Source organism: Dromaius novaehollandiae, chromosome 19 (genome assembly GCF_036370855.1).
Source record: "Dromaius novaehollandiae isolate bDroNov1 chromosome 19, bDroNov1.hap1, whole genome shotgun sequence".
NCBI lineage: Eukaryota > Metazoa > Chordata > Aves > Casuariiformes > Dromaiidae > Dromaius > Dromaius novaehollandiae.
This window is the reverse complement of record NC_088116.1, coordinates 7,261,091-7,270,424: the sequence shown is the minus strand read 5'-3', so window position 1 is coordinate 7,270,424 and position 9,334 is coordinate 7,261,091.

The window sequence follows — 9,334 nt, the reverse complement described above, 5'->3', positions numbered from 1 at the left end:
CCCGCGCTGAGCCGTGGTGGGACCCCAGTTCTCCCGGCACCGTGGCCCAGGGAGTGCCTGGAGTCCTCGCAGGGGGCCGGGACGGATGCACGGAGGAACTATCCCCATCCGAAACCCTCTCCCAGTGCCCATCACTGTCTCTGGCCCAGGACGAACCTCCCATGCTGGGAATGGCGGGCTGGAGGCCGGGGAGCTGCTGGGATAACGGCGGAGGAGGCAGGGGCAGGGGACCGGCGGTGCCCCCAAGGGCACCTCGCACCTCCCGGGGCTCTCGGATGGGGCTGCCTGCAGGCTCAGGTAGCGGCACGTCCCCCTTGCAAACACTAGCATGCCCAGCCAGGGAGACAGCAGATTTTTATCTTTATTTTCTGGTGGTTTCTTCTGGAAATGAGGCTTTTGGGGTCACCCTCTTCAGCACATCCTTCCTGGCTGGGCATCCCTGCCTTTCCCTCAACTGAAGATGAGAGGAGGAGAAAACGCAGATGCAGCAGCAGATTCAGCTGGTGCCCACATCTCCTGGCCTGGCGTACACACAAATATCAGGCTTATCATCCCCCCCTTTCTGGTGCTGATGGGGTGGTTTGTCTGGCAGGCCGCGAGCTCCCCGAGCCGCTGCGGGAGGCAGCACTTCGAGGGTCCCTCGGGATCGCCGCTGCTCACCCCCATTCCCAGGGCCGGCCCTGTCCGTGTGTCCTGCCTTCGGGATGGAGGGGGGACATCTCCGGGCAAAAAAATCAGCTCATTGCAATGAAAAAGCCTCAGATCCAAGGTGGTTTGATGCTGTCTTTGCCAAGCCTGGGGACCTGGGGGCGGGGGAGGACTCTCCTGGCTGCGAGCAGGGTCCCCGTGCTTTTCCGCTCTGTGCTTTTCAGATGAACCAAACTCGGTTCCTCCTGCTTTGGGAGCCTGCGGCCAGGAGCACAACGGGTCACTTTGCTCTGTGCCCGGCTCCCCCGCTGCCAGCGAGCGGCACTTGCGCGGGCTCCTCTTCAGCAGATCGGCATTGGCAAGCTAAAATGATTGACAGCCCCATTAGATCTCCCCGCGCTACACGCAGGGAGCCGTTTATTCCAGGCATGCAGCCTCCCTCCCCCTTGCTGCCCGGCAAAATATCCACGAGCAGATTGCTGTCTCCGTAAATCCTTCATCGCTCAATGAGTTGCTTGACGGGCGCCCTGGACGGCTCCCAGGCTGGGGCTCTCCAGCGCCTTACCTCCAAACTCAGCTCCTGCACTTGGCCCCGGAGGTTTCTCCATTCCCTGCATCGCCCCCAGCACCGAGCCCCAATCCTAGAGGGTTGCCCAGGGCCTGTGAGGGCCCCACAGCTGGGATTTCAGCCGGGATCTCTTCCGAAGGAGAGGGATGCTGGGGCGAGGAAGGACGGGCCAGCGAGAGGGACACAGGACATGAGCCACATTCACAGCACCCAGCTGCGAAGTCACCAGAACCCGCTGGACCCACGCATCTGCTCCAGGACCTCCTTGCAGACCTCCTCCGGGAGCTTCTCTGGGAGCTTCTCCGGGACCTCCTTGGGGACTCGCATCGCCACCCCGCCATCCCCTCACTTGCCCAGTCCATCCTCCCTGGCCAGCTGCCTCCTCCCTGCTCCCAAAACCTCCATCAAACGGCTGATTAAAGGGCTTCGCTGCCTCTTTGATTCCCATGGAAATTGGTCGTGGGGCTGCTCCCGGCTGCAGGGCGGATTAGAAGGTCCTACTTTTTGAAGTCGTTTCCCCCTCCTTCCTTCCACCCTTTACTCCTTCCCTTGATTTTTATTGCAGTTTATCTCCTTTCTTTTTTGAAGATCCTGTTTTAATCATGTGCAGGAGCCTTCAAAGAGCCAGAGCTTTGGGGAGGAGGGAAGCGGCTGCTGGAGGAAGGCTCCAAGGCCCCGTGTCCTCCCCGGGGCGCTGCGGAGAGGTATCTTCCCTGGCATCAGAGCAGTATCTCCTGCTTCCCCCCTCCGCTGCTTTGAATTCCTCCATGACACCCAGGGACTCAAACCTCGCAGATCTCTGATTGAACAGCGGTTGTTATTAAATTAGAGCAGCTTAACAGACAGGCGTGTGCTGCAGAGGCATCGCAGCCCTTTGTGGAGTGGTGTTTTGTGGGTTAGGGTTTTTTTCTTTTTCATGGAGGGATTCATTTAAAGAGCATCCCGGCTCTTCCCAGCGGCTCTCCCCAAAGCCGAGGAAAGCGAGGGCTTGTCTCCTCGTGGGAGCACCAGCTTCTCCAGACGATGGGCCAAAGCCCGGCTGGGCTCTCCCGCCGGGCCCTGGGGACCTGCTCGCCCGTCTGGCATCCTCAGCCCCGGTCCAGCCCCGGCTCTTGCCTCTTTGCCTGCGTCTCCTTCCACATACTTTGCTTATCCATCCATTTTTCAAACCTCAGTCTCTCTCTCTCCTGGCTTCGCGGGCTGTCGGCAGTCATCAGGTGAAGCCGGGAGCCGGGAGCCGGGATTCCTGTTGTGCCGGGGCATTTTCCGCCCTCCAGCAAACACAAACAAGAGACTGAGCCACAAAACCCAGGCGGCAGCGCTGTCCCCCGCCGCGGGAACGAGCCCCCGCGAGCCCTGCGGTGACATGACGGAGTATGCGCGGGGTAGCGATGGAGTGCATGCTGAGTATAGATATCTTTGCTCTTAATCTCTCTCTGTCTGCTAATTAAATATTGATGGTAGTTAAATATTCATAGAACATTTTGGCTCAGAGTTTTTATCTGTCTTCGAGCATACGTGAGGTCTTTGATGTGTTATTTTTCTGGTCATCCAAGGTCCCAGAAGCCTCCAGACTTGTCAACACTATTTTGCGGGTTTTTTTTTTTTCCTTTCCACGTGTGGCTTTTAGATTTCATTTTTGATTCTTTGCTTCTTTTTCCCCTTTGTCCCTTTTCTTTTTTATCTCCAGTGCTCAGTATCTAATCTCTTCCTCCCCCATACACAGAGCCCAGCGTTTCATGTCTGATCCTCCCTGCGCTGAAGAACACAGCTGAAGGTCGCCAACTCCAAAGAGAGATGCTCTCCATCTCTTTTATGTTGATTGCCATCCAGGAATATTGAACATCGGAGATGCCTGCCATTAGCAATCCTGGCTGCTTCGCATTCCCTCGGTGGGAAGCAAACCTAATTAGGTACGCCGGGAGCGGAGCGCTGGAACTCGACAGGCTCCCCTGGGCAACGCTGATGGCAAGAGGTGTGAAGGTCAACGTCGCGATGAAGGTGCCACGGGAAGTGAGGAGTGGGTATAGAGGAGCTGGGAAATGCAGTGTCCTGGTGGTGCGATGACTCGAAGTCCTGGCCGAGCTTGTTGCCTCTGCTCCTACCCATCACGCGTGAGCCGCGTGTAGACCCTCGGGAGCTCCAGGAGGTCATCTCGCAGTGTACATAATGGGGCAGCTCTGATTTGGACCTATCTGTGTGTCCTCCCAGAAGGGAAAGAGAGAGACCAGCATTAAGGAGAAGGTGGTGAGCAGACCTGCCGAGGAGCCGGCTGAAGAGAACGGGCAGAGCAGAGCTGGTGGAGGCTCTCCCAGGGGTGGCTGGTAGCAGGAGATGCTGTGGAGCAGATTACGTGGCCAGGAGATGATCCTCAGCCCCTCTCCCATCTTCCTGAGCATAGTCAGGGGTCCCAGACTCTTGTCTGCACAAGTCCCACGGGGGCTGCTGTGTCCAACGATGGTCTCCAGAAAAGCAGGTCACCAGTCACGTCGGGGCAGCGCTGTCCCCAGAGGGTCGCTCCCTCACTCTGCTCCGGGCAGGGCTCGTCTGCGTGGTCCGGAGGAGCCCGCACCAGATGCGGCCACGCGCGGGAGTCCCCAGAGGCCCCTCAGGCCATGCCCTGCCCTCTCCGCAGGCTCCAGGCCCTGCGCTCGGCCCGTTCACGGGCGCTGACCCGATGCCGGCTTTCACGCGTCCTCCGAGGGGAGCCAAGTTTTCTGCCTCGGCGTGAGCAGCTTTGGCTTCCCGAGGGGCAGCTCCGCTGCCGTCTCCCTTGGCAGCTTTCCTTGGGAGCTGGTGTCCGGGCTCCCTTCCAGCGCATGTGCACCGCGCTCCGGAGATGACACATCTTCTTTCTCCCAATAAAGGGAGAAATGGGGTTCGCTGTTGGCTGAAGCGCTTTACTCCTCGCCGAGCGGGGTGTCGAGGTGCCGCAGCGGCACAGCCAGCGTCCGTGCTGTGGCAGAGGGATAAGGAGGACGTGGGGTTGGGGGGACCCGCCGCTCTCCGCGCACCCAAAGCTCCTCTGTCCAGAAAAGCCCCCTCGGGCCCTGCCTGCTGGGCTCCACGCCAGGCCGAGGGACACCCGGAGCCCGGGACCCTCGGGGAGGGGAGCCGGGAGCATCCGGAGGGAGGGAGACCCCGGGAGCGGGCAGCAGAAGGAGGCACCGGCGGTCCAGGCCACGCGTTCCTGGGGCAGCACTGACATCTTGTGCCAAATGGAGGAAAAACATCAGGGCTTTTAATGTCCCCTGCGGCACGTGCTCTGTGCCCCAGCAGGGACAGGGGAACACCGTGACGGCCGTGTGTCCCCTTGCCTCAAATGCCCAGCAGCTCCCCGTGAAATGGCCTGAATCCTTTACTTTCAGCCCAGCTGATATTTTGGGGGACGGGCGCTCGGCTCTCCCGTGCCGACGGCTGCTGCTCCGAGATGCCGGCACGACTCACGGCCACGCAGCCCTGGGGTGGGCAAGCCCAGCTCAAAACCCATCTCCTCGCCGCTGTTGCACGCTTCCCCGGGGCTGTTGCTTTGGCAGGTCGGTCCTCTCGCCCCTTCGGCAGTGCCAGGCTGTGATTTTCTCCCTGAAGAAGGCTCAAGTTCGAGGTCTGAGTCCGGGACACAACCCCTGAGCAGCCCCCGTGCTCTGGGACTGGTGTCTGTGGCCTCTGCCAAACCCCTCACCCCAGTTCGCTCTTTCCTAACAGCTGTGGAGGCGGAAAAAGGGGTTTCTCTTTTGGCTTAGCAGGCACTGGTGACATCATGAGAAATCACTAGAACCTGAAGGAGCAGCTCAGCGAGGGGCAGGCGTCATGCGGCTCGCTCGGCCCCTTCAAGCCCACCCAAAATTGGTGCCGGGGAGACTGAAAGAGACGGCAAAGGGAAGCGAGAAGGGCTTAAGTCGCAGCTCGGCCTCGAAGGTCAGGACTCACAGATGTCTCCAGCTGAGACACCAGTTGGGAACAGGAAAACATATGTCAACAGATGTCCAGGTCGCAAATTGAATTAAACGGATCAGTCGGAGCAGACAGGCAGCGAGGCTGACGGCCCGGCAGTCCCGGCCGCGAGGAGCAGCCCAGCGCGCGGCTGGAGGCAGCAGCCCCCACCTTCCCGGGGAGACGCCAGCAGGGTCCTATTTTCTCTCCCCACCTTTATTTGTCTTTCGCCAATAAAGGCTGCTTCTTGCTTTTTTTGGCTGCAGGGGAATCATGAAGCCCGTGCGACCCGCCGGCTCGGGAATCAGGGTGCGCGTCGGGAGGCGGAGGATGCTGGGGGCTATTTCAGCTTGAATCTCGAGGCTTGCAAAGGCAGCCTCGTGGCTGGGGCGGCAGGGGAGGGAGGAAGAAAACGCTTGACTTTAAAAAGCCCAGTGCTGATCCTAATCGCAAGCAGGGGAGTTTGGTGCCAAGTCAGCTTTTCAGCCGGGGCTGCGCTGCCCGCTCAGCGCCTGCCAGGATGCCGGGGGCCCAAAGGCCGCGGGAAATGAGTCACGGCCCGGGGCGGCGGGGACTCCCCGGGCACAGCAGAGCGCGGCCGAGGACATCCCGAAATGAGAAACGCCGGGGGAAGAAGGGTCCCGCCGCTGGCGCTCCCGAGCCCGGCGATGAGGCTGCAGCCCAGCAACATGTTCAGCATCACTCACTTGTGATGAATGTTCATTAAAGTGGGACTTGGCTGCGACGTTGTTGGTGGAGTCTCCCCCAAACGTGGATTAAACCATCTGTTCCATGTCATTCCTGTGCGTTTTCAATTTCCAGCAACATTTGGAAGTGGGAGATGGGGAAAGCCTGTTCTCTCCGGCAGGAAGCTGCCGCTCTCGCCCGGCATGCGCACACACGGTGGACGAAACCTCGGGCGAGCCGCGAACGCAGGTTGGGAAGAGCTTTCCTGCCCCTTGGAGCAGCCCTGAGCAAGCAGGTTTCGGGGCGAGATCTCAGATCCCCGCGGGGTTTTCCAGCCCTGGAAAAAGTCTGCGCTGCTCTTTGGGGAAGGTGCTCGCCCGTGGGCTGCACCGCCGCAGCTTCCCGGCGGGCTCCGCGGAGGTGTGGGCCGCGGCGCCAGGTGACTAAGATCAGCCAGCTCCTGGGGACGGCGAGGGTGGCCCTGGCCGCGGCAGCCTCCGGTCGAGCCTAGCCCATGTCCTCCAACAGCAGGGGAAATCCCGGGTGGCCAGGAAAGGGCAAGGATCGCCCCAGCACTCGGAGAGGAAACAGCCCAGCTAGGGCTTTTATTAAGCGGTTATCTTGTCATCAGCTGAGGCAAGACAACGGAAAAGCTGATCTCAGTTCCGCCCAAGATATAGATAAGGAATTAAAAGCTAGAGGAATAAATCAAGCAAATCCTTATGGCTTTATGGAAATCGGAGCTGACCTGGCCATGCTCATCAGATTACATTTATTGTCTTGGATGCACCAGCTGTACCAGCCCTGCTGTCCCGGAGGCAGAGCACTTAGGTCTCTGTCTCCTGGGGGTATCGATCAGCCGAAACGAGGAGCGCGCCGCGGCCTCCATAAAGCACGTGCAAACCATCTGCGTGACACATCCAAAAAAGCAGCTGTCACTGAGCGGATGTGGCCAAAGAGAGGGGCTCTTCCAGAGGGGCTCCGCAGGGATTGCCTCCGGATCCGGCGCCCCGGGGCGCCTGGCTGCTCTTTTCACCCCTGGGTGAGGACGCAGATCTGTGCCGCTGCCGCATCGCTCCAGACCCCAGCGAGCCCGTCCGCCTTATGCTTAAAAAAGCCAGACTTTGTTCAGCCCGAGGTCCAGGCGTGCTTTAGCGGGGCGGCGTGGGCAGCCAAGGCCCAGGGCGCAGGGAGGAGACCCCTGGCCGCGACGCGGCCCCGCCGACGGAAACGCAGCGCCGAGCGAGGCGGGGGACTGGCTGCCAGAGCAGCGTGAGTGCGGTGGGAAGCGGCTGCGGGGGGAGAAGGGGACCCTGCGTGTGCCAGAGGTGCAGGGGGAAATGCTGCGAGGAGGGACGGCAAGAGCTCGGGGTGTCTGGCTCCCCTGAAAACAGATGCACCGAAATATGTGCTTTAATCCAGTGGAGAAAAGCACGGTGAGAAGCGATCCTGGCAGCCAAAGAAACGCGGTGCTGCGAGTGCTGAGGATGTGTCTTCTTTTAAAAAAATTGAGTGTGCTGAACCACTGACACAAACGCCCCGCGGAAGTGGTGGTTTCCCATTGTTCGATGACTTCAGAGCGAGACGAGCTGCCTCCCGGCTCCGCCAGCGATGCTCAAGTCAGCCCCGCGCGGGTGTCCGGGCTGCCAGAGCCGGCCCGGCCGGCAGCAAGGCCAGGGCTGAACCCCAGCGCCCCGGCTCGAGCGCGGCCCCTTCCCGGGGAGGGCGCAGCACCGTCCGGGTCCGACACCCCGATTTGCACCCGTCGCACCCAGCCTGGGGGCGGCACGAGAGGTGTCAGGACGGGGCAGAGTTTCCACGCGGTCACTCGCCCGCCTTTGCGCCCGGCAGCCTCCGCATCCCGCCGCCCCCGGGGAGCGTGGGAAAGCCCCGGCGCGGGTGCTAAAAGCCCCAGGGACCCCGAACCGCCGGTGGCCGCTGGGGGCCAGAGCTGCGAGTGCCACGGGTGCCCCGTTCCACTAGGAAACGGGGGAGGAAAAGGGGGACCGGCACCGGGGCAGCCCAGCTCACACGGCAGCCGGGGGCCGTCCCGTGCAGCGGCTCGTCACGGCTCTGCGGCGCGGGGGCCGCGGCAGGGATGGATGCAGCAGGTGCTGGTAACATCATCCCTGGATTTCCCCAGCTCGACGCATCCAGGCGTTTTTCATGGGAACCTTTACGGGGGCTCTTTCCCAGTGCCAAAAATCCTCATTCTTTAGGTTGCGGGTCTGTTTCTCACCGCGAGGAAAATAGCTGTCGTTCTGGGGCTAAATTTCCGCCAGCCTGAGGCTGTTTCTGTTTTAGGGTTCAGCGAGCCCTGCTGAAGCTTTTTAGAGACCACATCTGGGGAAAGCGAGCGTGCCGGGCTGCCCGGAGGGAGAAGCAGGGACGCGTGAGCCTCAGGGCAAAGCGCTGCCGTAGTCTTCCTCGGGGGAAAAAAGACGGGGCACGTTCAGTCCCCAGCGCCCAAATGCGGGGTGGTGGGCGAGGAGCCCCCGGCAGCTGCTGGAGGGGGGACGGGCCCCGGCCGGGGCGAGGGACGTCGGCAGGGCGGGCAGCCGCGTGGGAGCCGCGCCGGCAGCGCCGAGCGGAAGGGCTGATGCGGCGGGCGAGAGCCAGACAGCTGCGTGTCCTGGAAGCATCCACTTTCCTCCGCTCCCCGGGGACCAGCCTGGGCTGGGAAGAGGAGAAATTAAATTAGCTTTGGGATGATGCAGGGAAAGGTCCGGGGCTATATTTTCCCCAGCTTGTTTCTGTTGGGATGGGTTTCAGCAAGCCCCGCTGAACCCTTTTTGGGATCACCCCTAGGGAAAGCAAGCGTGCCGCGCTGTCTGGAGGGAGAAGCAGGAGCGGGTGATCCTCAGGGCACCGTTGTGCCATGCTCTTCTTCGGGAAAAATAACACAACACAACCCAAGGCAGCTGATTTTGGCCTCCCTGAGCCTGCTTTCGTGGTTTGGCCAGCCTGGCACCCAAACGAGCCCGCACAGGGGAGAGGCAGCCGCCCCCCTCGCCCCTGGGCACCTCCCCGGCAGCCTCGGCACGCTGCCGGCACCGTCCCCTCTCCGCACTCGTGTCCCAGCACGGGAGCCAGGGAGCCTTCTGCAGCCAGAAGCCGAGACTGTTTTCTGGGAAACGCCTTTGCAGAAGAGCAAACGGAGGGACAGGCGAGCGCTTGCACAACCCCGCTGCGGAGGCAGCGCCGGCCCCATCCGCCGGCCCCCTCATCCTCCTCCACCCGAGGTCCGGCGGGGACTCCCCGGTTCGGCCGCCGGATGGAAGCGGGAGGTGATGAAGAGGCCACCCTGGGGCAGAACGTTTCCTGGCATGTAGCCGGGAGCACAAACCAAGGCGGAGGGACCATCGCAGCCCTCTTGCCGGCAGCGAAGCCCCCGAGCAGCCTGTGGACGGGCTCGGGGAGGTAGTTGCGATAACGGAAGGAGGGAAGAGGCCGTCGCTGGACGCGGCTCCCACGCGCTCCCCGGGGTGTGATTCGCCG